Below are 19,289 nucleotides of genomic sequence, written 5' to 3'. Positions count from 1 at the left end.
AGAATCACCTCCCTCGACCTGCTGGCCCCACTTCTTTTGATGCAGCCCAGGATAGGGTTGGCCTTCTGGGCTGTGAGCACACATTGTCAGTTCATGTCCAGTTTCTTATCCACCAGTACCCCCAAGTCCTTGTCAGCAGGGCTACTCTCAATCCCTTCATGCCCCAGTCTGTATTGATACCAGGGGTTGCCCCAGCACAGGTGCAGGACCTTGCACTTGGCCTTGTTAAACCTCATGAGGTTTACACAGGACCAGTTCATGAGCTTGTCCAGGTCCCTCTGGTTGGCATCCTGTCCCTCAGGCATGTCAACTGCATCACTCAGCCTGGTGTCATCTGCAAACTTGCTGAGGGTGCACTTGATCCCACTGTCTATGTCATTGATGAAGATATTAAACAGGACTGATCCCAGTAGGGACCCCTGAGGGACACCACTTGTCACTGATCTCCACCTGGACATTGAGCAGTTGACTACTGCCCTCTGGATGCACCATCCAGCCAATTCTTCATCCACGGAACAGTTCACCCCTCAAATTTATACCTCTCCAATTTAGAGAGAAGGATGTTGTGGGGGTTGTGTCAAAGGCCTTACAGAAGTCCAGATGGATGACATCTGCAGCTTTTCCCTTGTCCACTGATGTAGTCAGTCTGTCATAGAAGGCTACTAGGTTGTTCAGGCAGGACTTGCCCTTGGTGAAGCCATGCTGGCTGTCTCGAATCACCTCCCTGTCCTCCATGTGCCTTAGCATGCTTCTAGGAAGATCTGTTCCATGATCTTCCCAAGCACAAAGGTGAGGCTGACAGGTTGGTAGTTCCCAGGGTCCTCCTTTCTACCCTTTTCCAAAATGGGTGCAATGTTTCCCTTTTTCCAGTCACCAGGGACTTCACCTGACTGCCATGACTTTTCAAATATCATGGAGAGTGGCTTGGCAACTACATCAGCTAATTCCCTCAGGACTCTGGGATGCAACTCATCAGGTCCCATAGACTTGTGTATGTTCAGGTTCCTCAGGTGGTCACGAACCTGATCTTCTCTTACAGTGGGAGGGACTTTACTCCCCCACTCCCTGTCTTGCAGTCCTTCCACTCCAGAGGTGTGGGAAGAGAGGTTGCTAATGAATGGCTGACATACCTGTAGAAGCCCTTCTTATTGTTCTTTGCATCCTTTGCCAAGTTCATCTCCATCCGCGCCTCAGCCTTCCTGACCACGTCCCTACACAACTAGACAGTGTCCCTATACTCTTCCCAGGATACCCGTCCCTGCTTCGACTCCCTGTGCATTTTCTTCTTGCCCTTTAGTTTGACCAGCAGGTCTTGACTCAACCGTGCTGGTCTCTTGCCTTCCTTGCCTGGTTTCTTACACCTGGGGATCGAGAGCTTTTGCGCTCTATAGAAAGCTTCCTTAAAGATCTGCCATGTCTGTTCTGCTCTCTTGTCCCTGAGGGCAGTTTCCCAGGGGGTCCCATTGACTAACTCCTTGAAGAGCTGGAAGTTTGCTTTCTTAAAATCCAGTGCCTGACTCTAGTCTTTGCCTGATCCATATCCCTCAGGACTGCGAACTCCACCAGTGCATGATCACTGCAGCCCAGGCTGCCTCCAACCTTGACGTCACAGGTTAGCTGAGGTCTCCATGTGCTGATTATGGATAACCAAAACAACTGGGCAAGACTCAGTTTTGGCCTGGTTGGGGCTTGTCATGACTCAGTATTGGCCTTGTGGTTATGGAGGTCCAATTGCTAATGTCTCCTAGCTGACAGTGAGATTTATTCCTCCACTATTGATCAATTGCTCACTCAATGGCTGTTTACTTTTCTATATTCTTTGCTTAATAAAGGCTTAAAAATGTCCTCTCCCCCTCTCTTTCTTATAGGTGCTGTATTGCTGCTCCTTTAAATGCTGATGTATTTATAAGCATGCTGTGCCATTAAAGCATACACCACAGTGTTGAAATGAAGTGACTGAAAGCTCTGTTGTATGTTTATAAATGCAACAGAAAGTACTTAAAATTATATGAAAAGCTCTCAGTTGTTGTTTTCTTCTTTTTTAAAGCCCATGTCCCCTATTCCGTCAGTAAAACAAGACAGATGTGAATCAGCAGCTCAGCAATTTGGTGGAATGAGCACTTATGAACCAGAATTTTTAAAAGTGGGCACACAGGAATAGGTCCTTCATGCCACAGCAGGGCAGATCATGTGGTCAACATCTGGAAGATACCATACATGGACTCTGATTTAATAAAGTAGTCACCCATCTGCTGCTTTCTCAGAGTGAGGAGAATAAATAGCATGCCACATCCCACACACTCCAGCTGTCCCCAGCATCCAGTGCTCTGCAATTCTGCTAAAAATAAAAAAGAAACTTTACTGTATTTCAGCAAAGATTGCTAGTTAAAAAAGAGAGGGACACAGTGCACAGTAAAGAGAGCTGTTTAAGAGTACCTGTAAGCATTTCAAAGTGAAAAAGGAAGTTGCCTTTTGTTTGAAGATTGCCTTCTTTTCAAGCACTGTCATACAGCTTGCCAACATTTACATCACGTGCCAGCAAGCCTGCCTTTTTCAGAAGGTATTCTAGTTACTTCTTCTATATTCTGGGGCTGGTGTGTTGATATGCAGTGGTATCACTATAAACAGATCACCGAGTCCACAATTAATTGACTGCAGCTCAATAATAAAGATTTGGCAGCTTTACTCACTACAAGTCTCCTAGCATGAATGAGTTAAACAGTACCCCTAACTCTGCTGTTGTCGTGTGAGCAAGTTATTACAGAACCTTAGGGACTGGCCCTTCATTCACCCAGACAGAAGAATCTTTCTGGGTTTCCACAGGGGAAAATCACGGGCAGATCATTAGTAAGAATCCAGACTGGGGATGTTAATAAAAAGATTAGGCATAATAGACAAATAATAATTCTCCACTCCATCTCTGGTGGGTGGAGACCTAATTTATTTCTTTTCACTCAGCCTTAAGATCCTAGGAAAGAGGAGTCTAGAGTATAACCGAAAGTATTCTGTCTGGAGCAAGCCAGAGGATTAAGCAAGGGATATATTTTTATGAGCTCTAGTTCTAATTTGTTTACTGATTTAACTAATTCACTGCAGGCAAACCTACGAAATAACAAGCATATTTTTAAAATACATTTTGGGTCTGCATTGCTTTCAGAGCAAATACCATAAAGTTGACATTACTATCTTCCTAGTGCAACACAGTATCTTGGTAAGTGTAGCAGGACCTCCTACTTTTGAAGATATATCCACTCTGCAGTCAGGCATGTGGCTTCAGTCCACAGAAATATGTATGTACTTACTTCAGTTTACTTAGCTCAGAGACTGAAAGCCTAAAAAACCAGCATAGGTTCAGTGTCTGAGACCACATCCCTGGCTCCAGATAGCCGTGTACTGCCAGGGCTTAAGATCATTCTGTCGTGTTTTCAGTGTTCCTGGTGTCAGGGCCAGTTTGAATGAAATACACATTATTTATATTTTCTAATTATAGTGTAGACATAGCCAGAATAATTTCCTTATTTTCTCCTATATTGAAATGTGCTCATAGATGTGAATATGAAACCCTGTTTCTACACCTTTTCTGGCTTTTTCAATCTGAACATAGGGAGCGCAAACTGATGCCAACCTACAATAATACACTACTGTACCAGTTTATGCCTGTAAACAACCCCATTATGGTAGCTTGGTGCTGTCTGGATCTAGTGAGCTCACTGATGCCACACTAAATACATCTTTATTGCTTCTGGACCCATGCTCACGTGAGTAGAGCCAGCATGGGAGTTTCTGCACTGCAGTCTCCAGTAAGACAAGGGCAAGTTCATGCACGGAGGGCTGTCTTACACCTCTACACAGCTTCATCTAGGACTGAACGTGGGTAAAAAGAGGGACAATTCACTAGTGGCTGGATCTAGATAAAATCAAATTGAGAATTTAAGATACAGTAAAAGTTAGCATTTGAATCAAGACACTAGAAATTCAGTAGGAACAGCTCTGCTTATATTATTGGCTAGTTCTGCCTACCCTTCATGCATTTGCTTATTCACTTGCCTCCCTTATAACTGTGCAAAAACTTTGGGCTAAATGGAGAGGGAAGATTAAGAATGTCACATGATGTGGGAGGGGGAAGGTACACAACACCACCATTCAGTTATCATGGGGTTGCCTAAACCATATCACTCCTCCAGGGGCCTGGTACCCAAATTTCTTCAGCAAGTCCTCCTGTAACTACCTACCTATATATTTTTATTTTTTATCCAGCAATGTGTGTATTTTACATTACATCATCCCTAGCTCAGAATAAATTTTCCAGGGAGTAAAGTGTGTAACACAGTTTTGCCATCTTCTAGCTGCATGCCTCATCTGCTCAGCTGCTGTAAAGATCCTTCTGAGGGGTGGCAAGGGCTGTCACTTGGACACTCCACTGCATAACTGCATTGCAGTCTCCATCACATTCAGAATGAGAAGAACATAGACATGATGGCCTTTTATTTCCTAGATAAATACTTCAGCTACTAACCTATTGCACAAAAAATAGGTAGTGCCTCCAACAACCAATATCACATGAAGCTGATCGCAGTCCTGTACACTTACTCCCTTTGCACCTTCGCTAGGGATGGAGGTCAGATTTCTAACTGTCTTTACAACCCCATGAAGCACTGCTGGGATATTACTGCTTTCTTTCCTAGAAGAGATGCTTTGGACAAATGTAAGCAATTAAACTTAAGTGCACCAAGAACACTCAAGCTAAAGATAAGGGTACCTAAAAAATTCAGCATGAACCCAAAAAGTAGGTGTCCTGGAGTGCTACATGGAACTTAAATGAGAACCTAAGTCTAACACAGACTGCAGAGTTATGATGATGATGTAATGGAAAATAGGATGGCATTATCCAAGACAACATGCAATTCCAGGGAAGTATTTTTCTCTAGTGGAAGAAAAAGAACGAAACTTCTGACAGATGTTTAGAGGATTCTCAGCCTTGTACAAACAAGTTATTATTGGCATTATCTAAATGTACTCATATGCCACCCTTGAAGTGTGAACACCCTTGCTAGAATTAACAATGCATTACTCAGAAGCATAAACATGAGGGTAATTAAGAGGCCCAACCTATGACTAAGTCTTATCCACCTTTCTTACCAGGTTATTTATCATTAGCTCCAATTCTACTTAACATCAGACATATAAAAAGTACCATCTGAACTTTGTAGATTCCCTGCCTTCAAGGATTTCTTCTTGCAGCAAAGGTATTCGCCATCTGGTGAACCTCCATACGCACAAAATTCTAATTAAAATGGCCCTGGTCCCTTGCATTCTGTTTGTTAGAATGTTCTCTGAAACAGCCACGGAGTGTGTTATAAAGTTGGATTTTACAAAAACAGTTGGTTGGTTTGTTTTCTACACTTTTGCTAAAGCAGTAGCACCATGAACAGCATTTAAGTTCACGAGAAGTAAATGTTACACTGGTGTAAAATTAATTTGTAGTTATTCTATTAATTCAGGTTCTATAAGTCCTATTCTCCCTTTTCAGCCTTAGCCCTGCACAAACTCCTTGCCGAGATCTCTAGAAGGGCAATGCACCTCTGAAAGCAGGAAATAAATAGAAGTAAGTTTCCGCCTTGTGGAAAACCTGAAACTTCTCCATGAGTTATCAATATACAATTTTGTGTGGCTCTGAAATGTAAAGTAGGTTATATAATGATAACTGATGGAAAGACTTCAGTCCTGGCTATGAAAGCTGAATGAAGAATTCATAGTAAGTGATTTATTCGGTTGCACGGCCCTCTTTCTCTGCTCAGAGAATACAAATGAGTAGAGATGTATATTGATTTCCCATTGTCTTTTTTACATTGGAGACTGATTGTGATCAGCATGAGATAAATATTTTTTACTTAACGTTTGAAATCTGACTCATGCTGGCTTTATCAGAAAAATCATAAAGCATTGTTTCTCTCCTTCTCCCTGAATGAATGCTGCTCTTATAACCTAGAGGGCAACATAATGAAACCATTTTTCTCTCTTTCAGGCAAATAAATGTAACAGCCAAGATATTTTGGATAAATTCTATGCCTTTTCCTTTTTACATCTCAGCCATTTTGATGTGAGCACGAGATAATTTTTTTTCTGAGCCGCACTGGACTCCTCCATCATTAGGTAGGTCCAATGAGAGGAGATGGGGAAAAGAGCATTCATCCCCATCACTTCTCTCACATTCTCTCAAAGTAGTTGAATGTGTCTGTGTATTTTTTTGCTGTAACGGTGTGATCAGACCTTGCTTAATTGCTTCTATGTCACAGCTTTGATAAGGAGGTTTGAGAATCTCATTCCTCTGATTTGGTTAAGTATCACCTTCTATAAAATAGACTAACTACCTTAATGGATCATTGCCACACACGGAAGAGAAGTAGTTTCAGCAGCAGATGGAGACATTTTCCTGCCAAGCAGACTTCTGTGCCCCAGGTTATGCAAGGGACTGGCCCTAACGTCAGCATCAGTATACTTTCCTCATTACAACCCAGCAGATACTCTGAGATCAAAGCCAGCCCCACGAAAAACCCAGTTAATTTTCTGACTTTGGTTGTGACAAGAAGATGCCCATGACACAAGAGGATGTGGTCCATGTCATCTGTATGCCAGAAATGTCAATGAGTACGTGAACTGGTGCAATCCTTGCTGCGCACACAATGTGGCCTTTGCCAAGGTCCCGTTCCTGCTCCTGTGCTTAGAAAAGATTTTCCTCCTAATTCTGTTTCCAGACCCAGATCCCATCCCTGGGATCAACTTCCTCTGCATTGTTCATTGTCACAAGAAGTTGTTACCTCTTTCCCATGGGGGTAGCTTCTGGTAAACGCAATCAGGACAGTCATCCTGTGTCCCTTGTACCCATTCTGCACTGAATAGACCCTTGTTTTGACTATCTCACTCTGCTTTGTCCGAATAGTATCCTTTAATGTCTATGATAAAAATACTTTAACCTACCCACGGTACCTTGGAAGGTTGTCAAGGTTTGTGGTTTATATTGTCTAACCATTAACATTTTTTAGCAAGCACACAGGATTTTCTAGGGACTCTGCAGCATAGACTTAGCTGCCTAAAGGCCCTCAGATTCTGTGAAGAACAGATTCTCAAACTCTTTCTTCATTCTTCAGAACTTGCCAGAGCACACCGAACTGCACACCCGTAGCTGGAATCATTCCCCCCAGAAATTTTGTATTCACAGGACTTTGCCTACTGTTCTAAGAAATGCAAAAACAAAAGCTGTCCATGCTCTATTTTTCTCACTACCATTAACACACCTACCACATTGTTACTGGTTTAGTTGAGAGGAATTAGCAATGCATTTCAGGCACGCTTTGAAAACCAGGCAAAAAGTGGTCTTCGCATGCACTGAATAAACATCTTTTGCATGAATATCCTACACTTCAGTTGCCTCAATACAGTAGAGGTTTATTGACTTACTGCAAGCTACATTTGAATGATTGCTTCATATATTATGATATGCAACATTACATCCTGTTTCTTTTCTATTTCTATAGCCCAAAGACTTATTGGAATCGGTGTGTTTCAGACTCATAAAAAATACATGACTTTAAAAAAAGATTATTGCACAAAAATCCACCAACCTTGAGAAACTGCAGAGGTGGGGGATTTTTGTGCTGGAATTCATTTTAGTTTCCTAACATTATTCCTATGTATTTTCAGTTTGAAAGTACAATCTGGCAATTTATAATAAAGAGCCATGAAACAGCTTTCCAGCAAGGAATTAAAAAAAAATTAAAAACTCCCAGAAATCTGGATGTCTGATTGCAAGTGAGAGTAATATACTTCAGGGCTGGTGGAGAAAGAATTAAAATAATAATCTCTGGTATATAAGGACTCTGCTACTTAGTCAATAAAAGATGGGTAATCTTCTCCCTAGAGCTTTGCATATGAACAGAAGATAACTAAAGTAAAATGTTTTACATGATGCTATTGTGTATGATTATTGAGTGAGCCAGAGAGGCAGATGAGAAGCAGTACTCCAAAAGGGAAATATTGTCACTAAGAGAGATCTGTTGGACTATCGAGACGGCTGTCTCTTCCTAGCAGCTGAGCGGTAGGGTACTGATGAATTGGAGGGCAGAGGTAGGACTTAGATCAGAGCAGCAACCAGAATTAGTAATAAGGCAAAATACATTACAATCTAAGCTCCTCCATCCCCAAGCATTCATGTTTGGTATTTTAATATAAAATTTTACAGCCAAGGGAAAGAAAGATGTACTTCTTTTACAAATATATATAAGTGCACCTATTCAGTGCTGGTGTTGGATTTATAAACTAATAGCAACCTGAACTAGGACTTGAGAATCAGAATTCCAAAATACAGTCTCTGCACCAAACTAAAATTTTTCACAGGTGTTTTTTTTTTTTTTCTTCTTTTTTTCCCCCTCTTTTTTCCCTCAGCACAGAGAAGCTCAGAAAAATACAAAGCTCTCATTTTGTGAGAGACTCTACAGCTCTGGAAGAAAGTAATCTCTAGGGCTCATATTCTTTATCAAAACCCTTATAATGTTCTGAACTAGTTCTAGAGAAGTGTCAAAGCCGCGGCCATACAATTAGGTGTTTGCAGAGGAGGATGAAGCTGTCAAACTAAGAAATGGATCACTGCCTAATTTCTTGCATTTAAGCTTTTTCAAGAACTGCTATGAGGCTTTGAAGGTGGTATGGATGGTTTCTAATCTTGTATTACTCTTAACTAATAGTCACGTCAAGGCAAAGTTGAGGTACAGCTATGGCTTACCATGCCTCCAACGGCCTTTGCTCCCTGTTTATGTTACTGACCCATTCTGTTGGGTCAGCATCTTATGGAAATCACTCTCTAAATTCAGATTAGACCAAATTAACACAGTTGACTTAAACAGTGTATAAAATAGGCCTTTCCTAAACCAGTGTGCTTGAACCAAAGTGGGTTCAGGAGCACACAGAGTAACCTCCAACAGGACCTTATGAGCCAACATAACTATGGCCAAAAGATGATGTGTGGCCATACCCCATAACACCAGTCCTCTGGAATAGACACACTTTTGAAGTGCATCCTGTTGAAGCTGGGCTGCTGTGCAGTAAAGTCACTTACTCAGAGAACAAACATGAAGAACCATAACTTTGGGCTTGTGATACACATACTAAGAAGGGGCACAGGTGACTTCCAGTGTTCTGTTATTAGGATTACCTCATGTTTACAGTTATCTATTCCAAAGACAAGAGACCAGAACACAGACTGGAGGTGCAGGAGGTGCTTCTGTTTAATTCTTTGTTCCGCATCCATCAAAATGAAGAATTTTAATTTGAACCTCCTGGAACTGAAGTAGGAAGACAGGTGCCTAGATCACAGAATCATAGAACCACTAAGGTTGGAAAAGACCTGTAAGATCATTGAGTTCAACCATCAACCCAACACCACCAGGCCCACTAAACCATGTCCCGCAATGCCACGTCCACACATTCCTTGAACACCTCCAGTGATGGTGACTCCACCACCTCCCTAGGCAGCCTGTTCCAATGCTTCACCACTCTCTCAGTAAAGAAATTTTTCAGTAGCAGAGCTCTAGGGTCTTTATTGGTTTTGTAATATTAAAAGTCTGTTAGCTTTTGGGCATGTAGGAAATTTGGCAAAACTTTTGTGACTGACTCTATTTGACTGAGGGGCAAGATTCAAAAAAGCAGGTAAGTCCATTAGAGACTTCACTCACACTGCTCAAAATGTCATTATTTCAACATTTTCAATTCAGCTGAGAAATTGAATTTAAATCAATGAGTCATTTCTCATTAAAAATGTATTAAAGAGCCCTCAAAGAGGTTTAGTAACAGGTGTTTCAGTCCTGTATGTTACTCAAAGCCCAAATACTGCCCCAAAACACAATTAAACAATGCTTAAGACCCTCAAAAATCTTAGAAAAAGGGTAAACATTCTTAAAACGGAAGCAATTTTTTTCCATAAAATTGCTCACATGTATCCAATCACTTGTATAGATTAAGCAAAGTAGAAGAGTAAGCAAAATATTTAATCAGTATATGTGCACAAATTTGGTGTCTGTCAAGAAGACAGTGTTTCTTTGCCAAATAAGCTGAACTTGCAGTCTAACTATTCCTCTCAGGATTGCTATATAATGAAGTACAAACTCAATTGGGAATTGGTTTTGCTGCTGGAATTCAAACTGGAGCAAGCAGACGCTACAGTGAGATAAGAAATACTCCTGCTATGCTCCACAGCTGCATTGTATGTCTGCAGTGTGCAATGTGTGAAACAGTCTTTGGCCTTCCAAGCATAGGCAATGTGCCAACAAAGCTCTTGCATGTATCTTTTGTGTCTTTGCTGTCTAAAGACTGTGGTTAAATGCTTCATTGAAGAAAAGGGTCCATGAGAGGACGGAACTGATTATGGGGAGGCTACAGGTAAGGAGCAGACAGGAAAGGGTGTTGCAGCCATTCAAACTGCATATTCCTTAAAATGGAGTGGGCACACAAATGGAGTGGAAATTTCAACATACAATGTATCTTGGCAAACCTCTGAACCTGGGACTTATTCTTGTCCATATTTAGCTATTTTACTGCAATGCCTTGGGAAGCTCAAAGTTTATTTTTTGTTCATACAACACCGACAACTGTGAAGCAAGATAGCTCACTTTTCCAGCTCAGTAAAGCAAATGTTATAGGACCTGTAGCAGCAAACATAAGCCCTAATGGCTGCTGCATTAAAAAATAATCTGTGTTGTTGCTTTTCTTTATGTCCCTGAATTTTAATGAGAAATTTAAATACTTTATATTTTATATCTATTTATGTTACTTACATGATTTCTATTACTCTAATATCCAATCCTTTGCAATATTTTAAGGGCATGAGGGAGTTTTATGGGCAAAGAACTCAATTGCAGGTTGTTTCAGAGCTAGACCTAACAGTAAGTAACAGTGACTTAGAGCAGACTTACTTGAAGAAATCAGACTTGCTTGTACTAAACAGTGTCTGGACTAACCACATAAATGCAGCTATGCTGCTTCTGTAACCAAACCAACTTTCTAAAAAACATGTTGGGGTATCTGTGTCTTGGAACCAGTACCCCTGGAGGGGGATTGGGGGAGCCTATCTATACCAATAGCATAATTCATGTACTTAGTACTAGATCCCCAGTTAAAAGCAAAAACCTAATTTCTACCTACACTGCAATTTGTATAATTTGAGTAGTCATTTATAAGCTGCTGACTATTACTCCTTGGCTTCTACTAAAAGAAAAAAAAAAAGAAAAAAAAAGACTTGACAGGAAGAGTTAAGTATGTAAAGGAATGTGAGAACATAACTATATTAAACAGAACTATACTTAAAGTAATACCTTACCAGTGAAACAGCAGCAGTATGCTTCAAACATTGACATGTTGGTATCAGAACTCAAGGTCTTCAGAAAATAACAAAATGTACTAGGTAATATTCCATTGCAAGTATAAATTGTTATTTTTTTGTTCTCTTTATAATGCCATCTTACCACTTTGTAATTGTAACCTAATCATGGATGTGCTAATATTTACTCCTTTTTAAAAAAAACTTATTATTTTTGCTAAGTATGTGGAACAGATAATGAGTCAAGTTCTTGCTAAAAGGCACAGAGGAGTTTAAGCAAGTCAGGTATGAAACGAGTTAAGTGATAGAGAAGGTAAATAATAGATAATGGTTTTAAAAGGGAATCAGGCCAGGAGAAGTTTAAGAAGAATAAAGAGATAAGGAAAATATTAAATGCAAAATGGGAGAAAAATAATTGAAGGGGCAAGAAAGGTGCTAGGGAAATCTTAAAAAAAAAGAAAAAGTGGAAGTTATAGTTTTAAGATTTACAGAGAAGATCTGGGAGGACTTATTTTTATGTTCAGTCTGAAGCAACTTAAAATTGTAACTTCTTTCAAGAAAAAAAGGGGAGGACTAATGTTAAAAATCAGGTGATTTGAGAATCACTCACGAAGACATCCCTCTAAAACAAAAGAACCAAATTTGTCATGTAGTAGAGTATAGCTTCAACCTAGAAGTGATCTAACGGGAAAACTGGAAAAAAATCTAAAGGAATCTCTTAAGAAATATAGTAAATGCAAAACCATATTTAAGTGTAAGGAGAGGAGAACATTATATTACAAATTATATAGAAGATAGTAAAGAATATTGCTGCTGAAGTTCAGCTTTGCTCTGTATCTGAGAAGGTAGCATGGCAGAGTTATTGAAACGTGGGAAAAAGGAATTCTTTGAATGAATCAAATTCACCTGATTAATGTGCCTAGGTTGTGACTAAGCCTTATGTGTCTTAAGTACTTCCTAAAGCATTTGCTTAATTTATCGGTGGAAAGAATTACTCGCTTTCAAAGACCTTCAGCAATAGAATCTGAGCGACCAAATTAAAGCATCTAAATTAGACATTAAGTTTTCCTTCTGGAAGTTTTAGATTTACCAACCTCTTTCTATTGACTGAGTAAGAAACTTGGCCAAATATTTAAGAAAAAATGCTTTGTGATGCATTTACAACTTATGCACAAATTAGACAGAGTGAGATTTCACTTTAGATTTAAATTACTGTAAACAGTGTGCAAAATTCTGATGTTATTAGGCTTCTTAAACCCACTTACATGCACAGCTGAGGCAGAATTACATCAAAGGCAAAAATGTTTGACCATAAACAAGTGATGGAAATGAGAGATAGAGTATAACCCAAAAAAGGAGCGGTATATAACAGAGAGGTAGAACAGACAGGTTCTTTCAGTGCGTGTAGTTGTCATTTTTGTAGTAGATTATTTTGCTAAGCAAATGTTGGTTTGAGGAGTCAACATGAAGCATGAAAGCAAATAGACTGCAAAGGAAGCAAACAGCAAATAAGATGGCTAGGTATTGGCACCTTGACCAAGTAGCTGGTAATATTTTTTTTCAGGAGATACCAACATGTAGCATTTTGCAATGTGTATTCAAAGGTATATGTACTCATGAAGGTGATTTTATCAAAGGAGTTGTACTGTCAAGGTATATTAGTTCCTCAGTGAGTTCACCTTGCCAAGCATCCAAGCAGAATTTTAATGGGACCAGCAGGAAGAAGTGTGTTTCTTTTTGTCAACCCCTTCTTTTCACTGTGATCTTAAAATTTCCCTAGTGGAAGTAGAATAACAAGAAAAAAAATCATCATATTCCTTAAAATGCTTTAAGCTATCAATGAACCATTAGAACATGAGTAGGCTGCTGATTACATAATCAAACTTGCAATGTGCAAATTAACTGTATTTAAAAAAAACCTATTAACTGACAAATTATAACCAATTTTCTTCAGACAAGTAAAATAAACAGCTATATTAGGAACCCAGTTAAGTTTCTGCTCTGTAACATGTAGTAATACAGTAGTTAGCTTTAGTAAATTGAAGTAATGCAGTGTCTCAAAACTGTCAGTATTTTTAGTCAATATTACACCAAAAGCATAGCTGGAGAGTGGAAGTAATTTAGGATAAAATATATTCTGATAAATAATGCATGGTGAAGCTAACAAACAATGTTAAGACTTCCTTGTGATACATCACACAGTATCCATACGGTGATGCATAAGTTATATTAGTGGTTCCAAATAAGATTAAACTGATTATTACAGGCATGTTAGATTTCTTTCGCCACATAATGTCACAGCAATTTTTCTCATGTTCTAAGAATACAATGGTATCACTAGCTGGATTAGGAGTTCTTGGTCTGCTCTTCCCACAAGAATGCACCTTATGTTTTTAATTAGACTATTTCAGGATCAGGATGCCCTAAAGCAATGAGATGGAGAATGAAGGGATGAAAATGAAACAAAGGTAAAATTATAGACCATTAAAAATAGAGGGGGCGGGGGAAAGACCATCTTCTGATATTTAAGTAAACTGAGGTGAGGTGGGCTAAGAGGAGTAGAAAAGGTAGCTATACAAACTGGACCAAGGGAAGAGATTTTTTTGAGCAAGGGTCTTAAACAGAAGTCTGAGGGAGCTTTGAAAAATAGCAGAAGAGCTTTGTGGACTTCGCAGGCTGCAGGTGATAAGACCGTTCTGAGCCTATTTTGGTACAGAATTCCCATCGCCGTAGGAGCACCACGCACAGAACAGAATGGCTCTCTGTGCTCAAACATAGGCTTGCTCAATTTATTTTCTGTGAAAAAGCATTTGCGTGAAGACCCTCAAAGTCTGTAATCTAAGAAAAAACAAATACACTTTTACTGCAGCAGCTTAGAATTTTTTTAAATGTACTTTGTGCAATCTAAGTTGAAAATCGTAAGATGAGGCAGATGCCATTTAGTTCATTTCCCTTAAAAAAATCCCTAAAAGTAAAATATATTGCTTAAGCAGCAGGTACCTTTTCCTTCTCAAGCTGCTGCTTATGCCTCAAGCAGGATGCTTATAGTCTGAGCATTTTTATTATAGTAAAAAAAAATATTCCGGAACAATGCCAGAGACTCCAGCAGCTGTGAGTCAAAACTAAATATCACATGGGTGGGATTGCCATAGTAACTAACTCAAATGCATCAGATACATTAGAAAGGAGTCCACTCTTCAGTTTATCTTTCACCTGAAGTATAATCTGTGGTCACTTCCTCTGACGAAAGCTTACTAAAGAATATTAAGTCTATAATCTGTCTACTCATAGGCATTTAATATTCCATTTGTATTAATGTCATTGTACCGATAAAAAAAAAGAGGAGTGGGTGTCTGAAAAGAAAGAGGCACAAAATTTAACACGAGGTCGCTACTTCACTTCAGAACAGGGTTAAGTTCCTATGTTGTTTGCAGAAGGAAATTGGTCACTTGTAAGAAAATGAAAAAACCAAACAAACCACCTTCAAAAACAGGTCTTGGGAAAGCAACAAAATCACAGTAGATGTCAAACACCACAGCTCTGGTAAAACCTTTGACATTCTTACCAGACAGTCTTATACATACGCTGGCTCTGTGGGCACCAACAGGCCAAGATTTCCCCAGCCAACCTGGGACACCCCCCCCACACACACACTGGTCAGGACCCCATTTCAGCCCCCCCAGGGCCATCATTCCCTGCCCCAGCAGCGCCACAGCAGTGCTGGTCTCCAGCCCCATCTTTGCCCCCGTCTCCTTTTCCTCCTGGCTGGAGCCCCTGGCTGGGCTCTGGCCCTGGCTCATCACTTGGGCACCATTGATGGACCAACCCATTACCAGCCCCACGGAACTGTGCCCCATGGGTGAGGGCATGGCCAGTGCTGGGTGACCCTCAACTTTGGCTGCCCAGCCCTGGGGAACTCGCTGGTCCATACTGCTCTGGACAGACTCTGCCACAGAGAGGGTGAACAACAGGCTGGGTCACCATGCTCAGGAAGTAATTACCACTAATCCAGTGCAAAAATAGAAGTCTGTTTTGAATGCAGGAGGTGGTTCTTCGTTCAGTTTTGTTCAATGTTTTCACTAACAATCTGGTTAATGGAATAAAAAGCAGGATTATTAGAAATTTACAGGGGCTACCTAGGGGGGAAGGACTACATGTTGGTTGGAAAACAGCATTAGAATTGAAAAGGGTCATGACTGCGTTTTAGAAAAAACAGGATACAATTCACTACAGAGAAGTGAAAGGAGCTGTGCTTAAGTAAAGACTGTCAGAGGAAGAAGAGGTTGAAGAACAGTAGTCCCTTAGAAAAGAATCTATAGGGAAGGGGTGAAAGAGAGCTGCATTGAACCACAAGCCAGGTATAACATTATGGTGAAGAAGGTAATCATCACGCAGGACTACACCCAGCAAGATATGTGAATGAACTCTTTCTGCTCAATCTGGCAGAGGAGAAGACCCGAGCTGGAATCTGGTGCCCAGGTGTGGGAACAGCATGGTAAGAAGTGGGCAGTCTAAAGGAAAGCAATGCAAATGACGAGAGGTTTAGAAAACATGATCTATGAGGAATGATTGAAAGAGCTGAAATTTTTTTCCCATTAGAAGACTTAGGGAGGGCATGATAAAAAACTTCAAGTATGAAAGGTTATTGTAAAAAGGTGAGAAGGTATGTTCTATGTCCATAGAATAAATTGTGGAAAGAAAGAATGAAGCTGAAAATCTAATTTATGAAAAGTTAAGAAAAACAGAGTGTTGAATACCTTGTTTTGAGACTCTCCACCGCTGAGGTCTTTAGGAATATGCTAGACAGCCATCTGTCAGCAATGATAACATGTATAGTTAATCTTGTCTTGAGGGATGGACTGTCTCTTGGAGACCCTTCCAGCAGTTTTTTAATGTAGCTGTTGCCAGATCCCAGCAGATCTTTAATTGGAACATTGGCGGCATAGGACATACTGCAATATCTGTAGAAGAAACACACACCATCTAGAAATATGGTCTACTGAAGTTTCAGATTAAATGTGTAGGACTGTCTGCACTTAGCTCTTGATACTGCTACATTTGCTGGAAGAAAAAGCCACAATGTTATTGGTTTACTGTGGTAGCTTCTACTAAATTACCAGTACACGGTTTTCAGGAGAAACAGAAATTCAAGGACATTTGAAGGATAAAGAGTGTCAGGTAAAGAGTTTGTTATTGCTACAAAACTCCATTTGGAGGTAAGTTTCAAAGACGACCTCAATGACATATTGTGAAACCTAAAGAAGAAAGATTCATAGCTACTCTATGCTGAATGCAGCATTTCTGGGATGAAGGGGTTTTTTTTGAACAGTAGAGAAGAATGAAAGTTTCATGGAAGGAGCAATACTAGCAAACAAATTAAACTTTAAAAGGGGTAAAGCATGCAACACAGGGGAGCTAAGTGACAATATTTAAGTAAGTTTTTGAAGAGACTGATCACTGAGAACTCTCTTTCCTTTTCACCTCAAAGGCAAGAAAGCAGATGTCTAAGGTTGGATTCCTTCTTCTGCTCTTCTTCTGGCCTCCAGATGAATGATTTATTAAATTCTGCAAAACAAAACAAGTGGGGTTTTTTTGTGTAGATAATACAGAACTGGCACTGGTTTTGGCATATATCTGACTACTAAACTGTGCCCTGTTGTAGTCAAGTTCAAGTGAAGACTTTAACCTGAGAAGGCCAGTGTGACTTCCATAGCAATTTTACATTTTAGAGGACAGTTTCAACCAAATTTGACAACGTGCTGGTGGTTTCAGAGAGTAAAGCAATATATCCTGGTTTTGTGAAAATGAAAATTTAGGTAAATCCTAGGAGACTTTGATGCCACACAGAAGGGACAAGTTACTCTTTAATAGGCATTGGACAATCCACACATATTTCTACTTCAAAAGACAGTTCACCCCACTACTTGCAAATTTGCATTGAAGGCATTAGTTCCATCTGAAAGCATAGCTGCAACAGCAATGCACAAATTGTAGTGATACTTTATAAATAATGATGGCAGAAATGTTAAAGGCAAGCACACATATGTGTGGGTCAGTGCAGTTAAAGCAGAAATGTCTTAAAGGCAGGGACAGGAGGCTGGGCAGCAGTTATACCATGTGTCAAGAGTAAGACCAAATGACACAGTCTATAAGGTTCAGTAATAGAGAGTTGTGCAGAAAGGAAGGGGGTGGGTTAAAAAAAGACAAAAACAGCCCATGTGTATCGTAAATCTCATTGGGATCAGCAAGGCGGCACAGAACCAATGGCAGGAGTAAGGAAGCTCTGGATACGTGCATCTAATCTGGACAGGTTGTGGTTCCAGATGGCCAAAAGACAAGTCACATCCAGTTTGAACATTTTAAATGTTAAATTTTATTAAAAAGTCCTAACAGAGCTTTCCTGAGCAGGAAATAGGATGATGACTGCTATGCTCAGTTCCAGGTGGGAAAGAGTACATTGTTGTCATTTTTATTTTGAGCGAAGTCCTCCTGGTGTGGAGCAGCCGCGTGGTCCCTAGGCGTCCTGAAAGGTGGCACTCTAACCGGAATGTCTGGAAACACGGCTGGTGCGTCCCAGAAGGGGCTGCTCAAACCAGCTCTGCACAGACGGCTGGAAAAGTGCTAGTTCCCATGTTGGTCACCAGCGTTCAGAGTGCCAGCTTGGAGGCCGGTCTGTCAGAATTTAAAACCGCCTTCACAAAAGGTATGAACTTTATACATGAGAGGAGTAGGCAGTCTGCAAGGGACCCAGCAGGGATGCTTTCCAAAATGATCTTATGCATTAAAAAGCAGTTTTAAAATGCAAAATATAAAAACATCTCCATCGAACAAAGCTTTCTAAAAGCAACTTCCTTCCATTCACAGGAGGCACCAGCTAGAGTGTACTAGATATTTAAATTAGCACCATGATACTTCCAGGAATTTTCTAAGGGGAAAAAGTTATTGAGAAAAACTTACTTAGACTGTTATTTTCCTGTTCCATTCCTTCCTACACTCTCTAAACATGTTCTTCTTCCTGCTAATTTAAGACCAATATACTGCAGCTTAATAGCTGTCCACGATTCACTGAGAAGGAGAATGAGCTGTCTTATTCTACATAAAATCATCCATGAATCTACATCCCATCACCCTTTATTTTTAGAAGCAGATTTGACAGCTCCTCTTCTGGGCCTTGCTGGCAGCATGTTACATCTTGTGCCTCTGTGCATTGCACCTTGGGCATCACCAGCACGGAGGATGCAGAGCGCAGGGCATTTAAAGGGAGCAAGGCAAAAAAAGGGTAAGAGTCCAGAGTGTTAAACCTCACCAACTGGCCTGAGGAGATTTTTAGAATTATCTTTAATTAGTGGTAACACTGCTGTTGTCAGGAAGAGGAGAAGGATATGAGATTTGAAGCCCTTAGCCCCAGATGTACTTTGCAGCTGGCAGGTAAAGCACAAAATACCTTTTCAACAGCCAATAGCTACTTGTGGAAGGGCTTTGTCTTCTCTCTTCATGAGAGATGGCCACCAGATGCTGTAGAAAGTGACTCAGGGGAGTTTTAAGGCAACAGGGAATACAGGTATGTGAGGCTTTGGCTTTCTTGTAGGGATTTTCTTTGGTATTTTTACCAGTCTCTGACTTGAGTGGAAGGGGATGTCAGGAGGCTACCAGGTCTGAGGAGGAACATTGTTCTCACATACGAGCACAGTACATCTGTGCTTTCCTGGGGCATAACATTACAGACCTCTTTTTATCTAAGCTACTCGCAGTGGTAGTTCATTAAATAAAGGCAAACTGTCCACACCGCAAGTTGGAGTATTCAGTGCCAACATGGAATAAATATAAACCCACAGTACTCCTTTGACTATATGGGTCAACCATTCAGTCGTTCAGTCATATCTGCTAAACAGATGTGAAACAGTGACAGTGATTTGCCCAC

This window comes from Gavia stellata, chromosome 2 (assembly GCF_030936135.1).
Source record: "Gavia stellata isolate bGavSte3 chromosome 2, bGavSte3.hap2, whole genome shotgun sequence".
NCBI classification, from domain to species: Eukaryota; Metazoa; Chordata; class Aves; order Gaviiformes; family Gaviidae; genus Gavia; species Gavia stellata.
The sequence above is the reverse complement of the archived record's forward strand: the minus strand, read 5'-3'. Positions refer to the sequence as shown.